General features: G+C 37.5%; 1 non-coding gene across 1 annotated transcript; it reads right to left on the bottom strand.

The window, feature by feature from the left end:
* Positions 1-3,653: 3,653 nt before the first annotated feature.
* trnar-ucg (transfer RNA arginine (anticodon UCG)) lies at positions 3,654-3,726 on the bottom strand. The gene has a single exon. It is a non-coding gene; the product is annotated as a tRNA-Arg (tRNA).
* Between the last annotated feature and the right edge of the window lie 16,901 nt (positions 3,727-20,627).

The raw sequence follows: 20,627 nt of genomic DNA on the forward strand, positions 1-20,627 counted from the left end.
GAGATTTTCCCTGGTTCAGAAAAAAGACGATTAAAATCTGTAATCTTTCCACTTGTATGTCATCAGACATTAACGAGTACAACCCGTACAGTGCTAACTAGTAGATGGCCTCCTCAATGAAATCGCTTCAACATGCTAATGCATTGGTGTAACAGTCCGGGCGTGGCAAGCTTCCAATGTCAACTCGACTCGATTGGAAGACAATGAACGTATTTTAGCCCTAAATGAATTAATAGCAAACATGGTTTACATAAAAGACATTTTTCCAAGAAAGTTTATAATAATACGATCTATAGTTGAAATCTGAGCCTAAATATAAAGAAAAAAGCATTTTCAGAGAGCAATCACGCTGTGTTTATGTAGAAAAAGCGATTAGGTGTATGAGCAATCTAATTACCTATTCGCTTAAAACGCTATATAAAATAAAGTTTATTTAAAGATGAATGATAAGTGTCGCAGTTTAAATAATTTTCGTAGTAGGGCTTGGACAGATTCCAAGTGCATTTTTGCAATTTACGTTGCATTGTCCAATGTGATGTTGTAATACAGTTTAGAATACAGTAAGTCTAAACTGTATCAGCTTTATTTATGGGTTGCAATTTAGAAAAAGTCAAAAACCGCACTCAAAATGCAATTTAGAGCTTTCTGGCAAGAGGAGACACCCAAATTATAATGTAACATGCCACTGTTTGTGCATGAACAAAGTTATACTGCAATTTTCCTTAGATACGCGATTAAAAAAAATATTTTTTTTGAATCCCCGGCTGAACACATTCCATAAGAATCAGCGCTTTTATACAGTATATCGCCTTTAAACACATATATTTAAACACGCGTTTACGATTTAAATCAAAACGCGATTCAAATCAATATAAATGTTTATTTTGTAACGCATAGGTGACTATTCATTGTTATTAAAAAGACGTAAATTCGATCATGTTGTGATATTTAGAAATATAAATTTGTTTTGATGCGAGTGAGGTTTTATTTAATCTCTGACCAAGGGAAATGTTTCATTTTTTCAAAGAAATGTTTGTTAAAAATTAAAGTCATAGTTCCATGAGATTCAACCACAGACCATGTGACATAGGAGTCAGGAACCTAACCCACAGCACCACCAGCGCAGACACATGCTGAGGGTTGAAAAAGCACTACAGAAACATTATCGACTATAAAATAATGTAATTAGGCACAGAAGAAGTTTACAGCACAGTACAATAATAAATGCTGACCATGACTTTAGAAGCATAAATTACCTTACACTCAATTTAAACACAAGCTGTCTTTAGCCCTCTAAGCTGGTTCATACAGAAATGTAGAGAACCAGGCTCAGAACACACAGCTTCATTAGCGAATACATATGCAGAACAACTAGAGAAGATGTTTTACAGAGGATGGATTTTTAGAAACATCCCATCAGTGACCACTGAAGTCAACTCCTAGGTAACTGTCGTGTGGATAGTTTCACAAGAATCAGACAAAGGTTTAAGCATTGCTTATTTTAGATAAAACTGAAAAAAAAAACAACAACCCATAATGTACTTCTTTGCGGCTCTGTTTGCCCAAATCATATATTCACAACGTGAAATTAGAAAATAATATTACGTAACCAAAAAACGCAATATGGAAACAGAACCTGTGTAATTGTTGACAGATGATGTACTCGTAACATTTTTACAAGACGAACTACAACATTTAAAAAATGACTTGTATGTAGTTGATATCTCTAATCAATCCACCGCACTGTATTAAAACAAAACGAAAACTAAAACGCCCTGGGCATACCATTTCACGCTTCTTATCAGTTGCTCAAAAGCAATTTGACCGTATGAAATGCATAATATAAACCTAGAAACATATACGTGAGGAGTATTTACGTAGTATCGGTGTCAAGACATACCTCTCAAATACTGTAAATCAAGTTAAAAATATCTCAAGACCGATTCTGGTCATAATGAAACCATGGCACTAAGATTTCCCTTCAGTGGTAAAATTCCATATAAATATTCAATACTTAAACGGGCACAGTTAAGACATTAAATATACATATACATATACATATACAAACTGTATACAGTACAGTTTGCATACGGTAATATGTTTATGTTCCTAAATCAACCTCTTTTATGAGCATGTGAAAGACATGGTGAATCACTGTACTTTGCATGATTGGAAAAAAATGCGTGATTGCGAAATGCTGTGGCGTTACTTTTACAAAGACGGTCAATGAGAAAAATAATGTGGACCAGGGCAATACTTTGAGTTTACAGCTTGTCCAAGGTCATTTATTATTAATACTATTAGTAATATCTTCATTAAAGACTTTGATGGCTACAGCTCAAACATGAGAAGTTGAGCTTTATTAGCTCCACCTTGCGGAAATTCCGGATGCTATTATTTTGCTAGCGGAATTTACCGGTAACTCGCGGTATTTACCGGTAACTCGCGGTAGACTGCGTACAGCGTACCGGAAAATAATGCGGTATCGCCCGCGCATTTTGAATGGCTGCATCTGTAGCAATCATATTGTAGTAGACACTCATTTGCCTGTTTCACAAATGATCATATTTTACTAGAGATTCTGTTTGGGATACGGATGTGCATTCTGACAGCAATCTCTTACAAAAAATGATTTTACCTTATCGCGGCTTTGCCCTTCTTGCCTCTTTGGACAATATCTCCATCTTGTGGTCGTTGTTGGTAATGTCTAGACAATATCTCCATCTTGTGGTCGTTGTTGGTAATGTCTTCTTATAGATAGATACTTTATTGATCCCGTGAGGGAAATTGCAGTGCAACAGCAGCTTAACACACACAACACAGCCACAGTGTAACGAATTATATAATAATAGTACAATACTGTATATATACTGTATATATATATATGAAACAGAAATAGAAACAGGAACAGGAATCGCTTACTCACCTGGAGAATCTCTGTAGGAATATCTAGCATTTATCAATGGAAATAAAAGCTGCTTTAATACAGTGCATGTTCAAACTCAAACCCTCAGCTGCTGTTCTTGTTTGTTTTGGGACAAATTGCAACTGAGCATCGCATGAGCCGTTACGTACCCTTATCTGTTAGGGAATTTCAAGGGAGGAGTTAGGTCAGAATGGGTAGGCTGCAAAACAACAAGTAAAGATTTATTCCAAGATGGAACGTTGTGGCGGTTTTCTTATCTTTTCAGCATGGACTCAACTTTTACGTGTTCCTTATATGCTATATATGTATATATTAGCACCAATGTCGTTCTTAAAAACTAACATGAAATTGTCAGGGACATTCAGCTATATACAAAGACGAGACAGACAAAGTAATAATTCTATATTAACGTGGCCTACATATTGACGCAATGATCGAACTAACTGACATGTTCTGATTCAGATCCCCTGCAGTTCATGCCAATTAGAACAATAGCAATGCTGAGTCCTCCCAACCCTACTGAGCACAAATTCAGCTGCTCTCCAGTTCTGTTCTGCATTTTTTTTCATTGCAATTGAGCTCGGAGCTGGAGATGATCTCCATACAGTTCTGTGTTAACTAGCCCACACTTGTGTGCTAATTTACGGGTTGTGGCAAATGCTTTTCTATAGTTCATATACATGACGGCAACCTGTTACCGAGGAACCTGAGAGGTTTAAAAGCCTCACGAGCCAGGCAGGACTCGAACCTACAATCTTCTGATCCGAAGTCAGACGCATTATCCATTACACCACTGGCCCATAGAACAGCCGCTTGCACTCCACCACAGAGAGCTCTACACTGCTACCAGTAGTACACTTCCCCATCTAAATTTTCACAGCAAGAAACTTGTGTTTCCTACTATTTTTATCAGGTTTAAAATATCATCTCCTTAAAACCTTTTACCACTGAAGGGAAATCTTAACATAAACATACAGTATATGGCTGGTCTCGGTACTTTAAAGAAAAATATACACACCAGTATTCCATTTCTCCCTAAACATTGTAAGCTTCGAAGTCTTTAACTAACGTGATACCGGAGTCAACAAGCATACTTTTAGAATTTGATTTAAAGGGAATATAATATGGAATTGCGTATCTCAAGAAATTAATAACGATATAATTATATTCATGTTGCAAAAGAACTGCAATGGACATAAAAACTCCCTTGCTTTTAACAGAGCGTTCCATAATTTCTAACTACGAAAATGCCAGGTGAAAGGATTTGTAAACATATTTTGTTAAAGCAAGTCAGTTTTTTCCGCAACACATAAAATACATTTTTCCAAGAAAGTTTAGCCTTTGTCACTAATGAAACCACTAAATAAAGACATAAATATAATAATCTTAAGATTTGTTTTATTTAATGTTGGTAGCAGGATGAACTGTCAGAGTGTATATTTTGAGGCAAAGGTGCTGCAAGATGTTAACAGTGAAAAAGGTATTTAGAAATGAGTTATTTCAAGATGAAAAAGAAAACATACACGAAACATGGTTTCATTACGACCAGAATCGGTCTTGAGATATTTTTAACTTGATTTACAGTATTTGAGAGGTATGTCTTAACACCGATACTACAGTGCTTAAGTACTGCTCACGTATATGTTTCTAGGTTTATATTATGCATTTCATACGGTCAAATTACTTTTGAGCAACTAATAAGAAGCGCGAAACGGTATGCGTTTTAGTTTCGTTTTGTGCTGGGACCCGTGGATTGATTAGAGATATCAAGTACATTCAAGTCATTTTTTAAATGTTGTACTTCGTCTTGAAAAAATGTTACGAGTACATCATCTATCAACAATTACACAGGTTCTGTTTCCATATTGCGGATTTTGGTTAGGTATTATCAAATGCAGTGGCGCTGTGTGTTAGTTTACTGAGTCCCATGTCACATGGTCTGTGATTGAAACCTGTAAAACCGGTTTAATTCATCACAGCCAGCACTCTTCAGGTGTGAGGGTCTCCTGCTCAGAATGAAATGCTAAAATGTTTGTGTGTATTCTAATGGTAGTGGGGGCAGGGTGTGTGTGAACAGGTTTGGTTGAAATTGCATTGGAGATCTATGTTCTTCACACCTGAAACATTTTCTCTGAAAGCATTTTCTTCGCAGTTTAACCGATCTTGTTACAGCATGTTACAGTTTACTATTATTAACCATATTAATTTTAAGTGCTTAATGTAAAATCTTGTAAAAATATATTTTCATTGTTCAAATATACATTAAGTCTGACTATCATATAATAAGTTAAAAACAAAACTAAAGAAAAAATAGGGTTAAATATAATTCAAAATATTTTGCTAACAATGTTAACTGTTTATGAATAATAAAATGTATTAACTAAGGAGTAGGATGGCACAGTTGTTAGTATGTTTTTTGTTTTGTTTCTTTTTCAAAAATACAACAGTAGTACCTGATGTCTCAGTGGCTTTCAAAATTAAATTATGCATGCAAACCTGTGAACTAGAAAGATAACTAAGATATCCATCCATTATATTCCATAATATCCATGAAATATATGGCGCTGAAATATGTGTGACACAGTGGTGGCCTGACACGGTGAGGTGCCCTGGCAGCTGTGTGATGCAGTGGTGGTCGGGTATGTAGAGGTGCACTGGCAGCTGTGTGTTGTGACGCAGTGGTGGCCTGGCACGGTGAGGTGCGCTGGCAGCTGTGTGATGCAGTGGTGGTCGGGTATGTAGAGGTGCACTGGCAGCTGTGTGTTGTGACGCAGTGGTGGCCTGGCACGGTGAGGTGCGCTGGCAGCTGTGTGATGCAGTGGTGGTCGGGTATGTAGAGGTGCGCTGGCAGCTGTGTGGTGTGACGCAGTGGTGGAAATGTTCACCATGTTTCACCATGCTGAAAATGTTTGTACCAGACTTTTTTGAGGCCTGTTTAATTGTGTCTGAAGTCTGATGTTGTAAATTTTATTGTTAAAAAGATCCATGAAAATGTCACTACTAAAGTTAGCTGGTACTGTTGGTATTGTAAGTGGCAAGTAGAGCTCATATTTTTGGTTTTGTGTAGTTGCTAGCGTTGAACTGTGTGTTGGATGCACATGAATATATTCATTATATGCCAGCCCACCTCACCATGCCAGGCCATCACTGCGTCATACCACACAGCTGCCAGCGCATGTAACCGTGCCAGGCCACCACAGCGTCACACCACACAGCTGCCAGCGCACCTCACCGTACCAGGCCACCACTGCGTCACACCACACAGCTGCCAGTGCACCTCACCGTGCCAGGCCACCACTGCGTCACACCACACAGCTGCCAGCGCACCTCACTGTGCCAGGCCACCACTGCGTCACACCACACAGCTGCCAGCGCACCTCACTGTACCAGGCCACCACTGTGTCACAACACACAGCTGCCAGTGCACCTCTACATACCCGACCACCACTGCATCACACAGCTGCCAGCGCACCTCACCGTGCCAGGCCACCACTGCGTCACATAGCTGCATGTGCACCTCACCGTGCCAGGCCACCACTGCATCATACAGCTGCCAGGGCACCTCACCTTGTCAGGCCACCACTGCGTAACACCACATAGCTGCCAGCGCACCTCACCATGCCAGGCCATCACTGCGTCACACCACACAGCTGCCAGCGCATGTAACCGTGCCAGGCCACCACAGCGTCACACCACACAGCTGCCAGCGCACCTCACCGTGCCAGGCCACCACTGCGTCACACCACACAGCTGCCAGCGCACCTCACTGTACCAGGCCACCACTGCGTCACACCACACAGCTGCCAGTGCACCTCACCGTGCCAGGCCACCACTGCGTCACAACACACAGCTGCCAGTGCACCTCTACATACCCGACCACCACTGCATCTCACAGCTGCCAGCGCACCTCACCGTGCCAGGCCACCACTGCGTCACAACACACAGCTGCCAGTGCACCTCTACATACCCGACCACCACTGCATCACACAGCTGCCAGGGCACCTCACCGTGTCAGGCCACCACTGTGTCACACATATTTCAGCGCCATATATTTCATGGATATTATGGAATATAATGGATGGATATCTTAGTTATCTTTCTAGTTCACAGGTTTGCATGCATAATTTAATTTTGAAAGCCACTGAGACATCAGGTACTACTGTTGTATTTTTGAAAAAGAAACAAAACAAAAAACATACTAACAACTGTGCCATCCTACTCCTTAGTTAATACATTTTATTATTCATAAACAGTTAACATTGTTAGCAAAATATTTTGAATTATATTTAACCCTATTTTTTCTTTAGTTTTGTATTTAACTTATTATATGATAGTCAGACTTAATGTATATTTGAACAATGAAAATATATTTTTACAAGATTTTACATTAAGCACTTAAAATTAATATTGTTAATAATAGTAAACTGTAACATGCTGTAACAAGATCGGTTAAACTGCGAAGAAAATGCTTTCAGAGAAAATGTTTCAGGTGTGAAGAACATAGATCTCCAATGCAATTTCAACCAAACCTGTTCCCACACACCCTGCCCCCACTACCATTAGAATATACACAAACATTTTAGTGTTTCATTCTGAGCAGAAGACCCTCACAGCTGAAGAGTGCTGGCTGTGACGAATTAAACCGGTTTTACAGGTTTCAATCACAGACCATGTGACATGGGACTCGGTAAACTAACACACAGCGCCACTGGATTTGATAATACCTAACCAAAATCCGCAATATGGAAACAGAACCTGTGTAATTGTTGATAGATGATGTACTCGTAACATTTTTTCAAGACGAACTACAACATTTAAAAAATGACTTGAATGTACTTGAGATCTCTAATCAATCCACGGGTCCCAGCACAAAACGAAACTAAAACGCATACCATTTCGCGCTTCTTATTAGTTGCTCAAAAGTAATTTGACCGTATGAAATGCATAATATAAACCTAGAAACATATACGTGAGCAGTACTTAAGCACTGTAGTATCGGTGTTGAGACATACCTCTCAAATACTGTAAATCAAGTTAAAAATATCTCAAGACCGATTCTGGTCGTAATGAAACCATGTTTCGTGTATGTTTTCTTTTTCATCTTGAAATAACTCATTTCTAAATACCTTTTTCACTGTTAACATCTTGCAGCACCTTTGCCTCAAAATATACACTCTGACAGTTCATCCTGCTACCAACATTAAATAAAACAAATCTTAAGATTTCTATATTTATGTTTTTATTTAGTGGTTTCATTAGTGACAAAGGCTAAACTTTCTTGGAAAAATGTATTTTATGTGTTGCGGAAAAAACTGACTTGCTTTAACAAAATATGTTTACAAATCCTTTCACCTGGCATTTTCGTAGTTAGAAATTATGGAACGCTCTGTTAAAAAGCAAGGGAGTTTTTATGTCCGTTGCAGTTCTTTTGCAACATGAATATAATTATATCGTTATTAATTTCTTGAGATACGCAATTCCATATTATATTCCCTTTAAATCAAATTCAAAAAGTATGCTTGTTGACTCTGGTATCACGTTAGTTAAAGACTTCGAAGCTTACAATGTTTAGGGAGAAATGGAATACCGGTGTGTATATTTTTCTTTAAAGTACCGAGACCAGCCATATACTGTATGTTTATGTTAAGATTTCCCTTCAGTGGTAAAATTAGATATGAATATTCAATACTTAAACGGGCACAGTTAAGACATTAAATTTACATATACATATTGTATACAGTACAGTTTGCATACGGTAATATGTTTATGTTACGCGATTAAAAAATAAATAAATAAAACTGAAAGGTCCAGCACCAGCTGGATTCAAACACACAACCTGCCAGTTGGTAGTCACGCACCTAGACCAGTAGGCTACAAGACATCTCGCATGAGCAAGCAGGCGAAACAGCCCTACACAGCCCTGCCGCAGTACACGGATATAATCATACCGTTATTAAATTCTTTAGATACGCGATTCCATTTTATATTCCTTTTTAATCAAATTCTAAAAGTATGCTTGTTGACTCCGGTATCACGTTAGTTAAAGACTTCGAAGCTTACAATGTTTAGGGAGAAATGGAATACCGCTGTGTATTTTTCCTTGTGATATTTTAAGCTCTAGTTGAATGATAGGTGTCGCATTTTAAATCATTTTCGTAGTTAGAAATTATGAAACGCCCTGTTAAAAGCAAGGAAGTTTTTATGCCCGTTGAAGTTAAACAAAATGCCTGACAAAGTATGGCTTGGACAGATTCCAAGTGCTTGTACAAATGTGCTAAAGAAATTATACTTTGAGTATACAGCTTGTCCAAAGTCATCAATTATTAATACTATTAGTAATATCTTCAGTAAAGGCTTTAATGCATAAATATTTCTGATAAAGGTAGGTTGTGTACTTTTGTCCAACTGAGCGATCTTGCTTTCATAAAATATACCAACATTTTAATGACTGATGATTAACATGCTGTAATACACAGTTCAAAATTAAAGGCTCAAATGCTGTACATGAGAGGTTAAGCTCCCCCTGGCGGTTTTACAAGGCGACGCCGGATAGTTAGTCACGTGACACACGTGAACTGCGTGATACCCCGGTGGTCATGTCGCGGTATGCAGCGAAATACCTCACCCATTTTGAATGGCTGCATCTGCTGGGCAAACGATTTTGTTTAATAATAATAATAATAATAATTGCTTACACTTATATAGCGCTTTTCTGGACACTCCACTCAAAGCGCTTTACAGGTAATGGGGACTCCCCTCCACCACCACCAATGTGCAGCATCCACCTGGATGATGCAACGGCAGCCATAGTGCACCAGAACGCTCACCACACATCAGCTATCAGTGGGGAGGAGAGCAGAGTAATGTAGCCAATTCATAGAGGGGGATTATTAGGAGGCCATGATTAGTAAGGGCCAATTGGAAATTTTGGCCAGGACACCGGGGTTACACCCCTACTCTTTTCAAGAAGCACCCTGGGATTTTTAATGACCACAGAGAGTCAGGACCTCGGTTTTACGTCTCATCCGAAGGACGGCGCCTGTTTACAGTATAGTGTCCCCGTCACTATACTGGGGCATTAGGAACCACATGGACCACAGGGTGAGCGCCCCCCCGCTGGCCCCACTAACACCTCTTCCAGCAGCAACCTTAGTTTTTCCCAGGAGCTCTCCCATCCAGGTACTGACCAGGCTCACACCTGCTTAGCTTCAGTGGGTTGCCAGTTGTGAGTTGCAGGGTGATATGGCTGCTGGCGTATTTTGTGTTTAAAGAAATACAAAATGAGATATAAGGATGTGTTCCAGCTTAGACATTAACAAAGAGCATAACACGTGGGCGGCCAGCGGGAGTGCTGGCTGTGACGAATTAGACCAGTTTCACAGGTATTTTCAAAGTAGAAGGGGACGAAATTTCCAGCGAAAGACATCTCCCCCCTCCAAAACCAAGGAAGTACAGTATTACTAGTTAAGAAAGCTAGGCTCCTCAATGAAATCGCTTTAATATGCTAATGCGTTGGTATAACAGTCCGGGCGTGGCAAGCTTCTAATGTCAACTGGACTACGGCGAAAGGAACCCTTCTTTCATTGGAAGACAATGAACATATTTTAGCCCTAAATGAATTAATAGCAAACATGGTTTACATAAAATACATTTTTCCAAGAAAGTTTAGCCTTTGTCACTAATGAAACCACTTAATAAAGACATAAATAACTAAATCTTAAGATTTTTAAAATACATGACTTTGCTAAAATTTATTTAAAAATAAAAATGATTACAAATGCCAGCGGAGAGAGAGAACAGGGGAGGGATGTTGGTTTTGCATAAGGGGTGGGGCTATGGAAATGAGGTCTATTTGGGAATGTGGAGTTACATGTTCTGGCTGTTTGTGAATTGTTGTTGTTGAGAATGGAGTGTTGAGGCAAAATGCAATTTAGCACTTTCTGGCACGAGGACACCCCCAAAATAATAATGTAACATGCTATTGTTTGTGCATGAACATAGTTACTGTATACTGTTATTTCTTTAGATACGCGATTCCATGTTATTTTTTAATCCCTGGCGGGACTGGGAGTCCATAAGAATTGAGTAATAGGTTTCATTGCACTTTGACAGATCGTCTTTAAATCAATTGTTGATTTAAAGATTGACATTAAATGTTTATATTGTAACAAATACTGTACAGCCTCTTTTTCTCTATAAAAATTTAAAAGATATTAGATATTAAGAGAGAGCGTCTGCATTTATAACTTAGTTTTTAAAATTAGTCAAGCAATATGAAGCATCTCCTTTTACTTTTAAGTCCCTTAATTATCATTGGGCACAGCTTTCTCACCACTTAGATTACTTTTTGATACCATCCTTACACAAAGCAGAAACTTCTTGTATTTTCCGATGACATACAAGTGGAAAGATTAAAGATTTCAATCGACTTTAATTTTGTTATGATACACGTTTTAGGAACATTTCATCTATACAAACACAAACAAACAAAACTATTCTCGATTGTATTTCTGAATGTTGTTACACCTACAGTAGTTCACTGTTTTAAATACTTCTAATTAAGAAAGTTAGGTGTAAGCACTTTAGATCTTTTTTTCTGAACCAGGGAAAATCTGATCATGTTTCTCTATAACAATAATAAAAAACTTTATTTTACATATCACCTTTAAAAGTGGCATCTCAAAGCAATACAGTAGATGTAAACCACAGATTACAAAGTAAATACCCAGACAAACGCAAACGCGTTTTTAATAAAATGCTTTTATTCATTCAGCAGAGAGAGAGCGTAAAACCTGGGTGTAACAGCTGTTCCTTTTTCTGATCACTCGCTCTCTGGATACACGTCTCACCTGTCCTGTTCTTTGTTTTCCTAATTTGCTGATTATGCCTGCTGCGATCCACTCCTGCTCTCACAACTAAAGAAGACTATTTTAAATTTCTTTGCGCGGTCCATTGTGCAATTAACCCTTGTATGTGCTGTCCTTAAAGTGATATCACATAAAGGTGATATGTAAAATAATGTTTTTTATTATTGTTATAGAGAAACATGATTAGATTTTCCCCGGTTCAGAAAAAAGATCTAAAGTATACTAGTTTGTCACTAGTATACTTTTAATACAGTCTTTGCTGTGCTCTTGAGGATCCTTGTGATATTTCGAGCTCTGGTTGAATGATAAGTGTCACAGTTTAAATAATTTTCGTAGTTAGAAATTATGAAATGCTCTGTTAAAAGAAAGGGAGTTTTTATGTCCGTTACAGTAAAAGAAAATGCCTGACAAAGTAGGGCTTGGACAGGTTCCAAGTGCATTTTTGCAATTTACGTTGCATTGTGCATTGTCCTGCTGTAATACAGTTTAAAATAATTAAAAGTCTAAACAGTATCAGCTTTATTTATGGGTTGCAATTTAAAAAAAGTCAAAAACCGCACTCAAAATAGAATTTAGAGCTTTCTGGCCAGAGGAGACACCCAAATTATTAATGTAACATGCCACTGTTAGTGCATGAACAAGGTTATACTGTTATTTCCTTAGATACGCGATGCCTGTCTGTCCTGGCTGTGCTCTCTTTCTCGCCCTCGCCCCCCTCTCTCTCTCAATTCAATTTAATTCAAGGTGCTTTATTAGCATGACAGATGGGTACAATCAGTGTTGGGCATTTACTTTGCTTTGAGATGCCACTTTTAAAGGTGATATATAAAATCAAGGCTTTAACTTGCTTTAACTCCGCAAGTCTGAGTTCTTGTGTCTGTCCTATCCGAACCCGGAAGTATTACAATATGTATCTTTATAGCAGGTGGTGTACAGCTTTTTAGTATAGATTACACTTTTCTAAAATGTATTTAAAAAATAAAAACGATTACAATCTAATCTTTCCACGTTTGATCCCAAGTTCCCAAGAAAAATAAATCTAAATGGGGAGAAAGCTATGCTGAAAGTTTATTAAGATACTTAGAAGACAAAGATATCAATTTATGTTGCATTTGTCTGATTGTGAATCAAAAAACTCATATATTTAAACCCGCGTTTCAAAACACGATTGAAATCAATATAAATGTTTATATTGTAACGCATAGGTGACTATTCATTGTTATTAAAATGACTTAAATTCGATCATGTTGTGATATTTAGAAATATAAATTTGTTTGGTGCGAGTGAGGTTTTATTTAATCTCTGACAGAGGAAAACGTTTTATTTTTTCAAAGAAATGTTTGTTAAAACAAGAAGTCATGGCTCCAGCAGGAGTTGAACACAGCGCAGGTGATGTGGGAGTCAGGAACCTAACCCACAGCGCCACTGGCAAGGTCACATGCAGAGTACTGAAAAAGCACTACAGAAACACTATCAACAGACAATGTACAGCATGTACTATTTTTGTGTTGCGGTACATGAATATAATTATATCGTTATTAATTTCTTTAGATACGTGATTCCATATTATATTCCTTTTTAATCAAATTCTAAAAGTATGCTTTTTGACTCCGGTATCACGTTAGTTAAAGACTTCGAATCTTAAAATGTTTAGGGAGAAATGGAATACTGGTGTGTATTTTTTCTTTAAAGTACCGAGACCAACCATATACTGTATGTTTATGTTCCAAAATTAATATAGTTTATGGCCTTCACACGCGTTACAGTATGCTCCTATTCTTTTTATGCTCAGCTACTAAGATTTCCCTTCAGTGGTAAAATTCCATATAAATATTCAATGCTAAAACGGGCACAGTAAAGACATTTACTGTAAATCTTTTTACAACCGACCAACATACCACGAGTGCCCCTGTCGGTCAACCAATCACGTACCACGGTATTTATCGTCAACGCACGTCACGATGCACAACGCCGTAGCCAATTACCTCCGGTACGTGTCTGTACCACACACTTTGAATGGCTGCATCTGTATATACAGTACTACTCAGTAGGAGAGGACGCCGAGATGTTAAAAACAATCTTAGGTTAAGCATGTACAAGCGACATGAAGCAATGATACCCACTGAGGACTGGATCAGGGCAAGAACAGCTAGGAGACTGGTGTGCAAAACAGACATTAACTTTTACTGCTACTCCATCATAACACAACAACTTGAACTACTATTTTCATAATAGTAGCATAAGGCTACAGTTACCACAGAAAAAGCAGATGCTCATTTTCCCTTCAGTTAGTCTTACATACTTACCCTTAGCAAAACAAACTGCTCGTTTCACGAAATCAAAAATAAACAATAAACGACGATGAACAAAAAAGTAAATTTCCTGTGAACACAGCATAACAGTGCACAGACTCATCAGTAGAAACATGTACAGTAATTCTCATTGCGTTGTTTTAGACTCATAGAACATAAAAAGAACATTATTAACAAAGTCACATTAAGTTATACACTGTAGGGTGACCATATTTTGGTTTTCAAAAAGAGGATGGGGAGATAATCGACACATGCCTCCAAAGTAATTAATCTTTATTACTATTTCTAATTAAAAAATCAATTTAAATGCTTTTCTTTTTATTAGACTTCTTAGCAAACTTTTAAACAGTTTCAGGGCTGCTATTTATCTTCCATAATGGCAAACAAAGAAAAAACAAAAATATAGCCCTATTTTAACCTAAAAATTAAAAGTCTTAACATCTGAGGAAAAAATGTTAAGATATCATAACTTAGGAGAAGTCCTCATTGGTTCCAAAAACGATCAATTTTAACGAAACATTTTTAACTATAATGAAACAAGTTAAACAGTGTTACTTCTCATGGCCATAAAAATAGCCCCATACACACACAAAAATCTTTTCAATCCACATGCTTTTTTCATTCTTGCTGATGTTCCCTGGAATACTTGCTTGAAGTTTGCATCTTTGCCAGCAGGGATTGATTGGTCGTCATGTAAGTAGGAAACTCCTTGCAAGAAATTGTATTCCACACATAGAATTCCCTTTAGTGACTCAACAGACAGTTGATTCTTTCTTTTGTCCACTGGCTTTGCATCAGGGAGAAAACTCTCTCTACATTTGCATTGTGGGAGGAAATGGCGATAAAAGAACTGTGCAATTTTCGGCAGCTCTGAATGACATTCAAAGCTTTTAGACCTCTCAAAATATTGAGTCCTCTTCTGGTGTGCTTGCAGATCTTTGCATTGTTCATCATTTTTACAGTTTTCTACGAATTTCCTTAGATTGCTGATCTGATCAAAGCCCATCATCAATTGGCACACCCTTGATACAGGCTTCCACGTCATTCCAATCTGGTACCTGACACAGATCCACCCACATGAAAGAAGAAAAAATCCTCCATGGGGCTCCTCCACTTTTCCAGATATTCCAGGTGTGAACTACTGTATACAGACATTGAACCTGATCACACAAATGGTCACATGCTTTATCATGTCCATCCTTGTGCATTTGTGCCAGTTATCCCTTCACTTTAAGACATATGAAATTGTGTTTATTGTGTTCAAGAATCGTGTTGTGCACTTGGTTCAAGTTTTTTTTTCTGTTCCACAACTGAATTGCCATCTCTTTCCATCTCTTGAATGTGTGATTGGAATACATGCGTAAATGAATGCATGTGCCAGAGGTAAATGTCACCGAAGTCATTTTCAAAACAAATCCTGATCACATATGGTGCTTTTTCTTGTAATTTCTCATTATCAAAAAGTAACACCACAGCATTTCGTTGATCCAATCATGCATTTGTTTCCAATCATTCAAAGTAATTCTTGAGAATCTCTGATTCACCATGCCTTTCACATGCTCATAAAAGATATTAATTTAGGAACATAAACATATTACTGTATGTAAACTGTACTGTATATGGCTGGTCTTGGTATTTTTAAGAAAAAACTAAACACCAGTATTCCATTTCTCCCTAAACATTTTAAGCATCAAAGTCTTACATGTGGTTATTTCGGAAACGTTTTTACGTGCTCCTTGCTCCTTCTGACCATGTCACTGTATGTTTAAAAGCATACTTTTAGAATTTGATTAATAGGTAATATAATATGGAATTGCATAGCTAAAGAAATAACGGTATAACTATATTCAAGTACTGGTGTACAAACAGTAGTGCCTTGGTGGTGTGATTGCTTAAGTGACTGACATGTAATCCTGAGGTTGAGTGTTCAAACCCAGCTCTTGCCGTCAGTTTTCTTCTAACAAATAAAACTTTCTTTGAAAAACTAAAATAGCTAATATTATTGCCATTATATTGACATTTTTTATATTTCTAAATATCACATGTTCGTACTGTATGTACACAGTGGTAGGGCGCAAATCCACGTGATCCCTATTAATAAAGGGTATTAAGGGTATTGAGATCCCTTTAGATCTCCTTTCAGATTTAAAAGGTTATTAATAATATCTCCTATAACTATCATACTTGACTGAGAAAGCTTTAGAGAACTTAACATTTTTATAATCAACAAATTGTAAATGCGACGTTTAATTGGCGCTATTAATTTTTCACTTTAGTGTATGGAGGAGTGTCAGCTGTCAATGAGAGCAACCACCCCCCCTCTTAGGCTGGGCAAACGATTTTTTTAATTTTTAAAAAAGAACTAAAAAACAGATTTAATGATATAAACATTTACTGCAATACAATACTGCTACGTTTTGGCTGTGAATCCTTCTTCACGTGTGAGGGTAAAACGCTTGGAGTCTGTAATGTAGGGTGCTCTGGACGGATTAAATTTTAATGCAGGAAAAGTGTATTTCCCAGAAGCTACAGTAAACTGATTCCTGTGGAATGTCTTTTTCTTTCTCCTTTTTTTCAGCATGGAATAAGCCTATTACTTGATTCTTATGGAAGCCCGTTTCCGCTAGGGAGTAAAAAAAACACACACACTTTTTAATTGACAAAAAGAAATGGCACACTTTCTTCTTTAAAGCACCATGTCTCTTCCCGTTAAAAAGAGGAGACACTTTAACTCCTCAGTTCACAGAGAAATTTCACCAGAGCCTCTTACTAATAGTTTATGTTAACACTTTCTTAACCCGAGAAGTACTACTGTAAGCAAAAAAAAAGGGGTTTTGGAGGGGGGGCATTATTTCTTGCGTTGTGAACATGTGTACACAGCAGTCCCCCTGGGTTCCAGTTAGTGCGTTTAAAAAGGTTTAAAAAAAGAGAATTAGCTCACTGATAGTTTTATGTGGAGGCTGTGAATACTTTCACAAGTTGTGGTCTTTAAAATGCATTGGATTTAAAGGCTTTCTGTGTTTCCCTTCCAAAGATATGGACAGAAGAATATTCAAGCGTGGTCAAAAAGCGTGGTTTTTATGGTCTGTAGCTCAAATCCTGCTTAATTAAAAATTAGACACAAGAAGAGTTTTATTGGACAATGTTGTGATGCTAAAGAAATCAATAACGATATTAATTCACAGATCTAAATATATTTAACACTTACGCCTAACATTTGAGATGCCCACCTGCGCGGTGACCAATTGACGGTCAGAAAAATAGATAAAAACCGGTTTAACAACTCTTAAACATACTTAAGCATACTGTAGTTTTGTTAACACATTTTTATCAGTGAAAAGACAACGGGCATTCTCAGAGTAGAATAGGCGTACCTTCCAATCAAAGACAGCCCCCCTTCCCCCCACAGAAAGGCAGACAAATGTTTTCACTGCCTATTTAGTAGCTATTCAGAGGGAAATGTGGGGACATCACCGCGCAGGCAAGCACCTCTGTCAGGCGTAAGCATTAAATATATTTACTGAAAAGATGTACAACACAAGAAATACTGCCCCCCCCCTCCAAAAACCATTTTTTTTCTTACGGTAGTACTTCTCGCATTAAGAAAGTTAGGTGTTAGCATAAACTATTAGTAAGAGGCTCTGGTGAAAGCTGCAGGACATTGCCCCCCAATGTCCTGCAGCTTTCACCAGAGCCTCTTCACCATTTAAAAAAAAACAATACTTTTTATGTCAGCTGGCTCAGGTGTTATTTGCTGCCTAAAGATGAGTGGCCTGTTGGAAAGCAATGGAAATGAGGTAAGAAATGGCTACCTTTTTAAATCATTTGGTGTTAAAAGTTCTGTCAAATCATATAATCTTCAACTGGCATGCTGACACAAAGGGGAGTTGGCAGACTTTTCCCCGAGGGATGGCACACTTGGATTTGAGATAATTGGGAGGTTTTCCAAAAGATGGCAATATGGAATTTCACAGTCTCCTGTTGCTATTTGCATGTCATGTGAATGGATGAAAGACATTTTGTCTTTCTCTGTGATGATGAAATTTTACACATACAGTATATATAGAATGAAAGGAAGAAATGTGAAAAGGGATATAATTCATAAGACACATAAGCACGCCTGATATCCATGTTATTGTAACCAAATGATTCATATGCATAAGCATAGACAAACCCCCAAAAAAGACTTATTACTGTATTAAGTAAAGAATTTTAAATATGAGGTATTGTGAATGGCTTGCATTTAAGGCAACAAGAATATGGTAATTTTGCATTTCTTTAGTCAGTGTCTATACAAAAGCTTCACAGTAAGGTTTGCTTTAAAAAATCATTGCTATTGTGCTTTATCCCACAGTTTTGTTGTACAGTCTATTTAATCAAAGATTACATTTCATTTAGACCATACATTCCATATTAAGCCAATGTGAGTATTGGTATAACAAGCAAATTTGTCAAGAGTGAATTCAATCAGTGAGTCAAAAAATGTTTTTTTTGGATATGGTATATAGTATGTTAAGGGCACTAGAAATGTATGAGAATCTTGTATTTTAAGTGACTACTTACTACCAAGTGAGCCAAAGAGCCGCCTCTTATTTACCACCTCTTATGTACAGATGCAGCCATTCAAAATGCGCGGTAAAAACCCACGGTAAGGTAATCTACCCACAAGCCACCGCGGGGCACCGTAGGGCACTGTGGTAAGTGATTGGCTGGCCAAAATGACCGACAGGGGCACTCGTGGTGCATTGGTTGGTAGTGAAAAGATTTAATCATTTAATGTCTTTACTGTGCACATTGTAATCCACTTAGTTTTAATATTTATATGGAATTTTACCACTAAAGGGAAATTTTAGTAGCTGAGCATAAAAAGAAGAGGAGCATAACGCATCTGAAGGTCATAAACGATATTAATTTAGGAACATAAACATTACTGTATGTACGTAAATTGTACTGTGTATGGCTGGTCTTGGTAGTTGAAAGAAAAAATACACCCCAGTCTTCCATTTCTCCCTAAACATTTTTAGCATGAAAGTTTTATGAAACGGTACCCAAATATGCAATTGCTGTATAGAATGAATTTTAATTTAAAAAAATTATTTAACACGAAAATTAAGCTGTTTACATCTTCCGCCTGAGAACAGTCACCTGTTGCTACCAACGCAGAAACACAGCCACTAACTAGCAAAGAGTGGACATTACCTAGCTAATATGATAAAGAAATAAATGATTATTTTGTTTATTTTTTTTGCACATTTATTTGAACATTTCCATCGATTGTACAAGCACTTGGAAACTGTCCAATCCCTAGTTCATCAGGCATTTTCTTTTACGCTGCGGGCATTCTCCCAGTCTGGGGACACCGGTCTCCCGGTCTGTGTCTTCTAGGATATAATGCCAGCGAACTCTTGTTTTTATGTCCACTATAACAGACAATCTCCTTTGCTTTTAACCGAGCATCTAATCCCTCTGATTAGAGAAAAAAGACGTGCTAGATTGCTATACATACTGTACCAGGAAGATGATTTCTTTCTATTCGAAACGTGTATTTTAAAAGTTTAAGAAGCAAAAACCTTACAGCGTACACAGATTTCTAAACTGATCAGGATCGTTATCTTTGTCTTATCCATAATAATGTCCACCGCTCTGTCCAGCAAATTATTAATAAACTTTAGTTTATATAGCGTTTTAAACTAATAAGTAATTAGATTGCTCATAAACCTAATCACTTTTTCTACATAAACACAGCGTAATTGCTCTCTGAAAATGCTTTTTCTTTTTATTTAGGCTCAGATTTCAACTATAGATCGTATTATTATAAACTTTCTTGGAAAAATATATTTTATGTAAACCATGTTTGCTATTAATTCATTTAGGGCTAGAATATGTTCATTGTCTTCCAATCGAGTCGAGTTGACATTAGAAGCTTGCCACGCCCGGACTGTTAGCATGTTAAAGCAATTTCATTGAGGAGCCTAGCTTTCTTAACTAGTAAGTACTGTACTTCCTTGGCTTTGTAGGGGGGAGGTGTCTTTCGCTGGAAATCTCGTCCCCTTCTACTTTGAAAATACCTGTGAAACCGGTTTAATTCGTCACAGCCAGCACTCCCGCAGAGAGGGGGGTTGTACTCGTTAATGTCTTAGCCGGAACACATCATTATATCTCATTTTGTATTTCTATAAAAAAATCATTTGCCCAGCTTAACACTATTGTTGTTATTGTTTTTATCCTGTAAAGCACTTTGAGGAGCACAGCCTTCTCACCACTTAGATTACTTTTTGATACCATCCTTACACAAAGCAGAAACTTCTTGTATTTTCCAATGACATACAAGTGGAAAGATTACAGATTTTAATCGTCTTTTTTCTGAACCAGGGAAAATCTGATCATGTTACTCTATAACAATAATAGCCCTTAACCCTTGTAATAATTAACCCTTGTATGTGTTGTCCTTAAGGTGATATCACATAAAGGTGATATGTAAAATAATGTTTTTTATTATTGTTATAGAGAAACATGATCAGA

The sequence above is a fragment of the Lepisosteus platostomus genome, chromosome 22 (assembly GCF_059453375.1).
Source record: "Lepisosteus platostomus isolate fLepPlt1 chromosome 22, fLepPlt1.hap1, whole genome shotgun sequence".
Classification (NCBI taxonomy): domain Eukaryota; kingdom Metazoa; phylum Chordata; class Actinopteri; order Semionotiformes; family Lepisosteidae; genus Lepisosteus; species Lepisosteus platostomus.